Raw genomic sequence first — 7,685 nt, 5'->3', positions numbered from 1 at the left:
AGGAGAGACAGACCCCAAAAGACTGCAGAGAAAGGTGGAGAGAGACCCCAAAAGACTGCAGAGAAAGGAGGAGAGACAGACCCCAAAAGACTGCAGAGAAAGGTGGAGAGACAGACCCCAAAAGACTGCAGAGAAAGGAGGAGAGACAGACCCCAAAAGACTGCAGAGAAAGGAGGAGAGACAGACCCCAAAAGACTGCAGAGAAAGGTGGAGAGACAGACCCCAAAAGACTGCAGAGAAAGGAGAGACAGACCTCAAAAGACTGCAGAGAAAGGAGAGAAAGACCCCAAAAGACTGCAGAGAAAGGAGGAGAGACAGACCCCAAAAGACTGCAGAGAAAGGAGAGACAGACCCCAAAAGACTGCAGAGAAAGGTGGAGAGACAGACCTCAAAAGACTGCAGAGAAAGGAGGAGAGACAGACCCCAAAAGACTGCAGAGAAAGGTGGAGAGACAGACCCCAAAAGACTGCAGAGAAAGGTGGAGAGACAGACCCCAAAAGACTGCAGAGAAAGGTGGAGAGACAGACCCCAAAAGACTGCAGAGAAAGGTGGAGAGACAGACCCCAAAAGACTGCAGAGAAAGGAGGAGAGACAGACCCCAAAAGACTGCAGAGAAAGGTGGAGAGACAGACCCCAAAAGACTGCAGAGAAAGGAGGAGAGACAGACCCCAAAAGACTGCAGAGAAAGGAGAGACAGACCCCAAAAGACTGCAGAGAAAGGAGAGACAGACCCCAAAAGACTGCAGAGAAAGGTGGGAGACAGACCCCAAAAGACTGCAGAGAAAGGTGGGAGACAGACCCCAAAAGACTGCAGAGAAAGGAGGAGAGACAGACCCCAAAAGACTGCAGAGAAAGGTGGAGAGACAGACCCCAAAAGACTGCAGAGAAAGGAGAGACAGACCTCAAAAGACTGCAGAGAAAGGAGAGAAAGACCCCAAAAGACTGCAGAGAAAGGAGGAGAGACAGACCCCAAAAGACTGCAGAGAAAGGAGAGACAGACCCCAAAAGACTGCAGAGAAAGGTGGAGAGACAGACCTCAAAAGACTGCAGAGAAAGGAGGAGAGACAGACCCCAAAAGACTGCAGAGAAAGGTGGAGAGACAGACCCCAAAAGACTGCAGAGAAAGGTGGAGAGACAGACCCCAAAAGACTGCAGAGAAAGGTGGAGAGACAGACCCCAAAAGACTGCAGAGAAAGGAGAGACAGACCCCAAAAGACTGCAGAGAAAGGTGGGAGACAGACCCCAAAAGACTGCAGAGAAAGGTGGGAGACAGACCCCAAAAGACTGCAGAGAAAGGAGGAGAGACAGACCCCAAAAGACTGCAGAGACAGGTGATTGTGCAATATTTGACGCCTCAAAAAATGCAACATGTTGCGTTCGCCGGACACCGTGAAAAGATGCATGGATATGCGTACTCCATGTTAAAGATATATGTGCATGACATGTGGATCATACGCTGCGCACAGAAACGTTAGTGTAAACTCTGCCTTAGAGGGTCTAAATACAAATACACAGCACCATTTTCAGATCTATATTTTTTAAATAATTAGTACACCCTGTATCATTTCTTGTATCATAAATACTTGCTACGTTGTATTGTATCACAATTAGATACATTTAAATAATTGGATGTTTTATGAAATAATGAAAAAAGTTCACAAGGTTTGAAGACATTTTCAAGGCTCTGCACATCCTGTGTATTAATATGAAGACTTGTTACACTAGAAATTCTATAGATGGAAAGTACAGACGCCCCCACATCACACAAAGGAGAAAAACAACAGTGAGAACTGGAACGGCTGCGATCAGTCACCGAGAAACGTACAGAACATGACGCCAAAAGAAGAGGATGTGCAAGACATAAAGCCCACAGTCAGCAAAAGATAATAGAATAGTGAGTGCAGCTCTGGAGAATAGTACAGGATGTAACTCAGGATCAGTAATGTAATGTATGTACACAGTGACTGCACCAGCAGAATAGTGAGTGCAGCTCTGGGGTATAATACAGGATGTAACTCAGGATCAGTAATGTAATGTATGTACACAGTGACTGCACCAGCAGAATAGTGAGTGCAGCTCTGGGGTATAATACAGGATGTAACTCAGGATCAGTAATGTAATGTATGTACACAGTGACTGCACCAGCAGAATAGTGAGTGCAGCTCTGGAGTATAATACAGGATGTAACTCAGGATCAGTAATGTAATGTATGTACACAGTGACTGCACCAGCAGAAGAGTGAGCGCAGCTCTGGGGTATAATAAAGGATGTAACTCAGGATCAGTAATGTATGTACACAGTGACTGCACCAGCAGAATAGTGAGTGCAGCTCTGGAGTATAATACAGGATGTAACTCAGGATCAGTAATGTAATGTATGTACACAGTGACTGCACCAGCAGAAGAGTGAGCGCAGCTCTGGGGTATAATAAAGGATGTAACTCAGGATCAGTAATGTATGTACACAGTGACTGCACCAGCAGAATAGTGAGTGCAGCTCTGGGGTATAATACAGGAGGTAACTCAGGATCAGTAATGTAATGTATGTACCCAGTGACTGCACCAGCAGAATAGTGAGTGCAGCTCTGGGGTATAATACAGGATGTAACTCGGGATCAGTAATGTATGTACACAGTGACTGCACCAGCAGAATAGTGAGTGCAGCTCTGGGGTATAATACAGGATGTAACTCAGGATCAGTAATGTATGTACACAGTGGCTGCACCAGCAGAATAGTGAGTGCAGCTCTGGAGTATAATACAGGATGTAACTCAGGATCAGTAATGTAATGTATGTACACAGTGACTGCACCAGCAGAACAGTGAGTGCAGCTCTGGAGTATAATACAGGATGTAACTCAGGATCAGTAATGTAATGTATGTACACAGTGACTGCACCAGCAGAATAGTGAGTGCAGCTCTGGGGTATAATACAGGATGTAACTCAGGATCAGTAATGTAATGTATGTACACAGTGACTGCACCAGCAGAATAGTGAGTGCAGCTCTGAAGTTCAATATCCTATGTAACTTTATTTAACCCCTTAATGACCGCCAATACGCCTTTTAACTGACCTGAGATATAAGAGAATATTCTCCCCATACAGGTGACAATCCAGCATCTGTCGGTTGTACACTATAGCTGACAACTTGCTGTATCGGCCATGATCAGTGTTTGCACCTTCCAAATATGTTTAACCCCTTAGATGCTGCTGTCAATAGTGACTACATCATTATAAATGGTTAACAGAGTGTGGGGGCTTCTTCTTTATCCCAATTGGTGCCCTCAGATCATGATTGTGTGGTTCTGATGTTTGCGATGGCAATTCACGACCAAACAGCGACCTTAGAGTCTGACGGCTGTAGTAATCTGTTCCGAAGATAGAGACATTTAGGTGGTAAAAATACAAATTTTCATTTCTGTCATGCTACTTTGCATTAAATCCTGAAAAGCACTTGAAGGGTTAATAAACTACCTGACAGCAGTTTTCAATATGCCAGGGGGTGCTGTTTTTAAAATGGTATCACTTTTGGGGGTTTCTCAATATATAGGACCCCTAAAGGCACTCCAAACATGGATAAGTCCCTAAAAAAAATACATTTTGTAAATTTCTTTGAAAAAATGAAAAACTACTGCTACATTTTTAAACCTCCTAAAATGCTAACAAAATAAAATAACATTTTATAAATGGTGCTGATGTAAATGAGGCATGAGGGAAATGTTATTTATTAAAGTCTTGCTGTGGTATGACTCTCTGGATTAAAGGGATAATCATTCAAAGTTTGAAAATTGCTAATTTTTTAACATTTTTCTCAAATTTCTGATATTTATTAAAAATAAACACAAAACATACCGACCTAAATTTATCATTATCATAAAGTATAATGTGTCACGAAAAAACAAACTCAAAATCACTTGGATTTGTTGAAGCGTTCCAGAGTTATTACCACATAAAATGACACTGGTCAGATTTCAAAAATTTGGCTCCGTCACTAAGGGGTTAAACTAGAATGTGGTTATTACAGATGGATGTTTACAATATATTATTACAGTTGTATGGGGTCACTGTTACTTCTTGCTCCATGTGATGTTTCCTTTGGTTCTTGTGCGCACAGCGCCATCTAGAGGATGTGAAGCAAATGGCCATTAATAAAAACTATCAGAGTTTTCCTTGACTTGTTGTAAAACCTCCTCGGTCGCAGACCTGATTCCTGCACTTGTTTCCATTGTTAATAATAGCCGCTATCACACGGACGCATTATAACCTGCAGGGCATCATGGGATGTTTGTTTTTAATTGCGGCCCAAACCCACTGCGTTCAGTCGTCCTCCTGCGGCCCGCGATCTCCTCCATTGTGGCTTTCTTGTGCGGCTCATTTGATATATAGACGTGTAAATAACGGCAGCGACATTGGGAGGTCTTCTACCCTCAGGGCTCTGAGTTCCGGCTCCCGGACCCTGGGTTACATGCCCCCCGGACCCTGGGTTACATGCCCCCCGGACCCTGGGTTACATGCCCCCGGACCCTGGGTTACAAGCCCCCCGGACCCTGGGATACATGCCCCCCGGACCGTGGGTTACATGCCCCCCGGGGACCCTGGGTTACATGCCCCCCGGACCCTGGGTTACATGCCCCCCGGACCCTGGGTTACATGCCCCCCCCGGACCCTGGGTTACATGCCCCCCCGGACCCTGGGTTACATGCCCCCCAGACCCTGGGTTACATGCCCCCCGGACCCTGGGTTACATGCCCCCCGGACCCTGGGTTACATGCCCCCCGGACCCTGGGTTACATGCCCCCCGGACCCTGGGTTACAAGCCCCCCGGACCCTGGGTTACAAGCCCCCCCGGACCCTGGGTTACATGCCCACCAGACCCTGGGTTACATGCCCCCCGGACCCTGGGTTACATGCCCCCCCGGACCCTGGGTTACATGCCCCCCGGACCCTGGGTTACATGCCCCCCAGACCCTGGGTTACATGCCCCCCGGACCCTGGGTTACATGCCCCCCGGACCCTGGGTTACATGCCCCCCTGACCCTGGGTTACAAGCCCCCCGGACCCTGGGTTACAAGCCCCCCGGACCCTGGGTTACATGCCCCCCGGACCCTGGGTTACATGCCCCCCCGGACCCTGGGTTACATGCCCCCCCGGACCCTGGGTTACATGCCCCCCAGACCCTGGGTTACATGCCCCCCGGACCCTGGGTTACATGCCCCCCGGACCCTGGGTTACATGCCCCCCGGACCCTGGGTTACATGCCCCCCAGACCCTGGGTTACAAGCCCCCCGGACCCTGGGTTACAAGCCCCCCCGGACCCTGGGTTACATGCCCGCTGGACCCTGGGTTACATGCCCCCCGGACCCTGGGTTACATGCCCCCCCGGACCCTGGGTTACATGCCCCCCGGACCCTGGGTTACATGCCCCCCGGACCCTGGGTTACATGCCCCCCGGACCCTGGGTTACATGCCCCCCAGACCCTGGGTTACAAGCCCCCCGGACCCTGGGTTACATGCCCCCCGGACCCTGGGTTACAAGCCCCCCGGACCCTGGGTTACATGCCCCCCGGACCCTGGGTTACAAGCCCCCCGGACCCTGGGTTACAAGCCCCCCCGGACCCTGGGTTACATGCCCGCTGGACCCTGGGTTACATGCCCCCCGGACCCTGGGTTACATGCCCCCCCGGACCCTGGGTTACATGCCCCCCGGACCCTGGGTTACATGCCCCCCGGACCCTGGGTTACATGCCCCCTGCCCCAACCACCTCCGCCCCAGGTCCGCTCCGAGCCATCATGGACCATGAGAAATATGTGCGATTTTTTTTTCCAAAGTTGTGTAATAAAATTGCAACTGTAATTTCCCAATGAAAGTGTCTTTATGGCTGAAGCCAGAATGTGGTCGCTGTGTAATTTCCTTTTGGTTCCATCGTTTGATAAGACGTTTAATCCCGGATTGACTATTATTCTTTTTCTACTCGTCTTCTGCGGAGGATGAGCAGCGTCGCGTCTTTTCTCATTATTTTCAAACTTGAGAAAACTCCTGTCTGAAACATGGAAGACGACTCCAAAAAGTGGAACCCGGGCGTCCCGGACTCAGCTGATCCGCTGCCATATCCAACCCAGCACCCTCCACTGCCCTACGCCCAAGGGGTGGCCGCTCCGCCGTATCCCCAGATGTATCATCCGGAGCAATATGCCCCTGTACCGCTACAGCCCGTGGTCTACCAGCCGGCCCAGCATGTGGTCACCATGGGCACAGCGCCTCCGGTGGCGGGAGCGCCTCTTCAGCCGATATACAGCGACTACATGTGCTGGTCCTTAGTGAATTTTGTGTTCTGCTGTCTGCCCCTGGGAGTGGCCGCCCTGATCTTCTCCTGCAAGGTAATGATGATGGGCAGCAATGGGTTCATACAGGCAGCTGCCTAGGGGGCTGCACTATAGGGGGCATCACATCCTCCGTCACTCTTTTTTGTATTGTTTTCTTGCTGTCTAATGTATGTAGTTCCATCTTGTGGATGATACGCCCGGGAGCGTTATGGGATCCATCTATAAAAGAGACGGGATGTAACACTTCTCACAGCTCATGTTTTGTTACAATTGTATCCGATCATTTGCGAATTCCGCAGCTCGGACTCCAGACTGATACATTGTAACAATCTAGCTGGAGAGAAGAGACGTTTCTGCTGCTGATGCGTTCCTATACATCGGATACAAATGTAACAGACCCTCAGCTGTAAGAAATATTAGAGCAAGACAAGACATTTTCCATCCACGGACATCTAAAATACCAAGGAAGTGAAATAAATAGGAAGTTGCAGAAAATGTCATTACTGACAATCGCGAAAAGCTTTATTCTGGGGGCAGCGTCATGTCACCCTGTGCCGCCTCATCAGGAGGGGTCTTGTTAAGTGTCGCCCTCTATGGGTAGTTTAGGGGTCTTACCACGCTGCGCTGCCATCACTGACCGCTGTCTCTTCTTCCTTTATTTCCAGACGCAGGACGCAATCGCGAGGAATGACCTATACGCCGCCAGGTCGCACTCCTACATGGCCCGTGGGCTCAACTTCGTGGCCATGACATTTGGCATTTTTTGCTACTTTTCACTCATTGTTTACTTGGTTTTCATTCAACGAAGCTTTTATTACAGATCCAGCACAAGTTATAACGGATACTGAGCCCCTCCCCCGCTAATGTGTGACCGTCCAGCGCCGCTGTCCGTGGACATCACAGGCTTCATATATGACATCACTGTAACCTATAGGTGTGACCGTCCTGTGATCTGCTGATCTAGAATTCCTGTAATCCAGCAATAAATAATATAAAACTATCCAAAATGTCTCCAAATGTGTCAGAGTAAAATGGAATAAGATCAGGATAAAGACCAGTAATGTAATGTATGTACACAGTGACTGCACCAGCAGAATAGTGAGTGCAGCTCTGGAGTATAATACAGGAGGTAACTCAGGATCAGTAATGTATGTACACAGTGACTGCACCAGCAGAATAGTGAGTGCAGCTCTGGAGTATAATACAGGATGTAACTCAGGATCAGTAATGTATGTACACAGTGACTGCACCAGCAGAATAGTGAGTGCAGCTCTGGGGTATAATACAGGATGTAACTCAGGATCAGTAATGTAATGTATGTACACAGTGACTGCACCAGCAGAATAGTGAGTGCGGCTCTGG

The 7,685-nt window shown here is 48.8% G+C and overlaps 1 long non-coding RNA gene across 1 annotated transcript; it reads left to right on the top strand.

Moving 5' to 3' along the window:
* Window positions 1-5,958: 5,958 nt before the first annotated feature.
* LOC138650857 (uncharacterized) lies at window positions 5,959-7,323 on the top strand. The gene is made up of 2 exons (XR_011315405.1): window positions 5,959-6,377; window positions 6,989-7,323. It is a non-coding gene; the product is annotated as an uncharacterized lncRNA (long non-coding RNA).
* Window positions 7,324-7,685: the final 362 nt, after the last annotated feature.

Source organism: Ranitomeya imitator, chromosome 10 (genome assembly GCF_032444005.1).
Source record: "Ranitomeya imitator isolate aRanImi1 chromosome 10, aRanImi1.pri, whole genome shotgun sequence".
In the NCBI taxonomy this organism is placed as follows: domain Eukaryota; kingdom Metazoa; phylum Chordata; class Amphibia; order Anura; family Dendrobatidae; genus Ranitomeya; species Ranitomeya imitator.
Note: the sequence above shows the minus strand (reverse complement) of the source record. Positions and strands in the feature narration are given on the sequence as shown.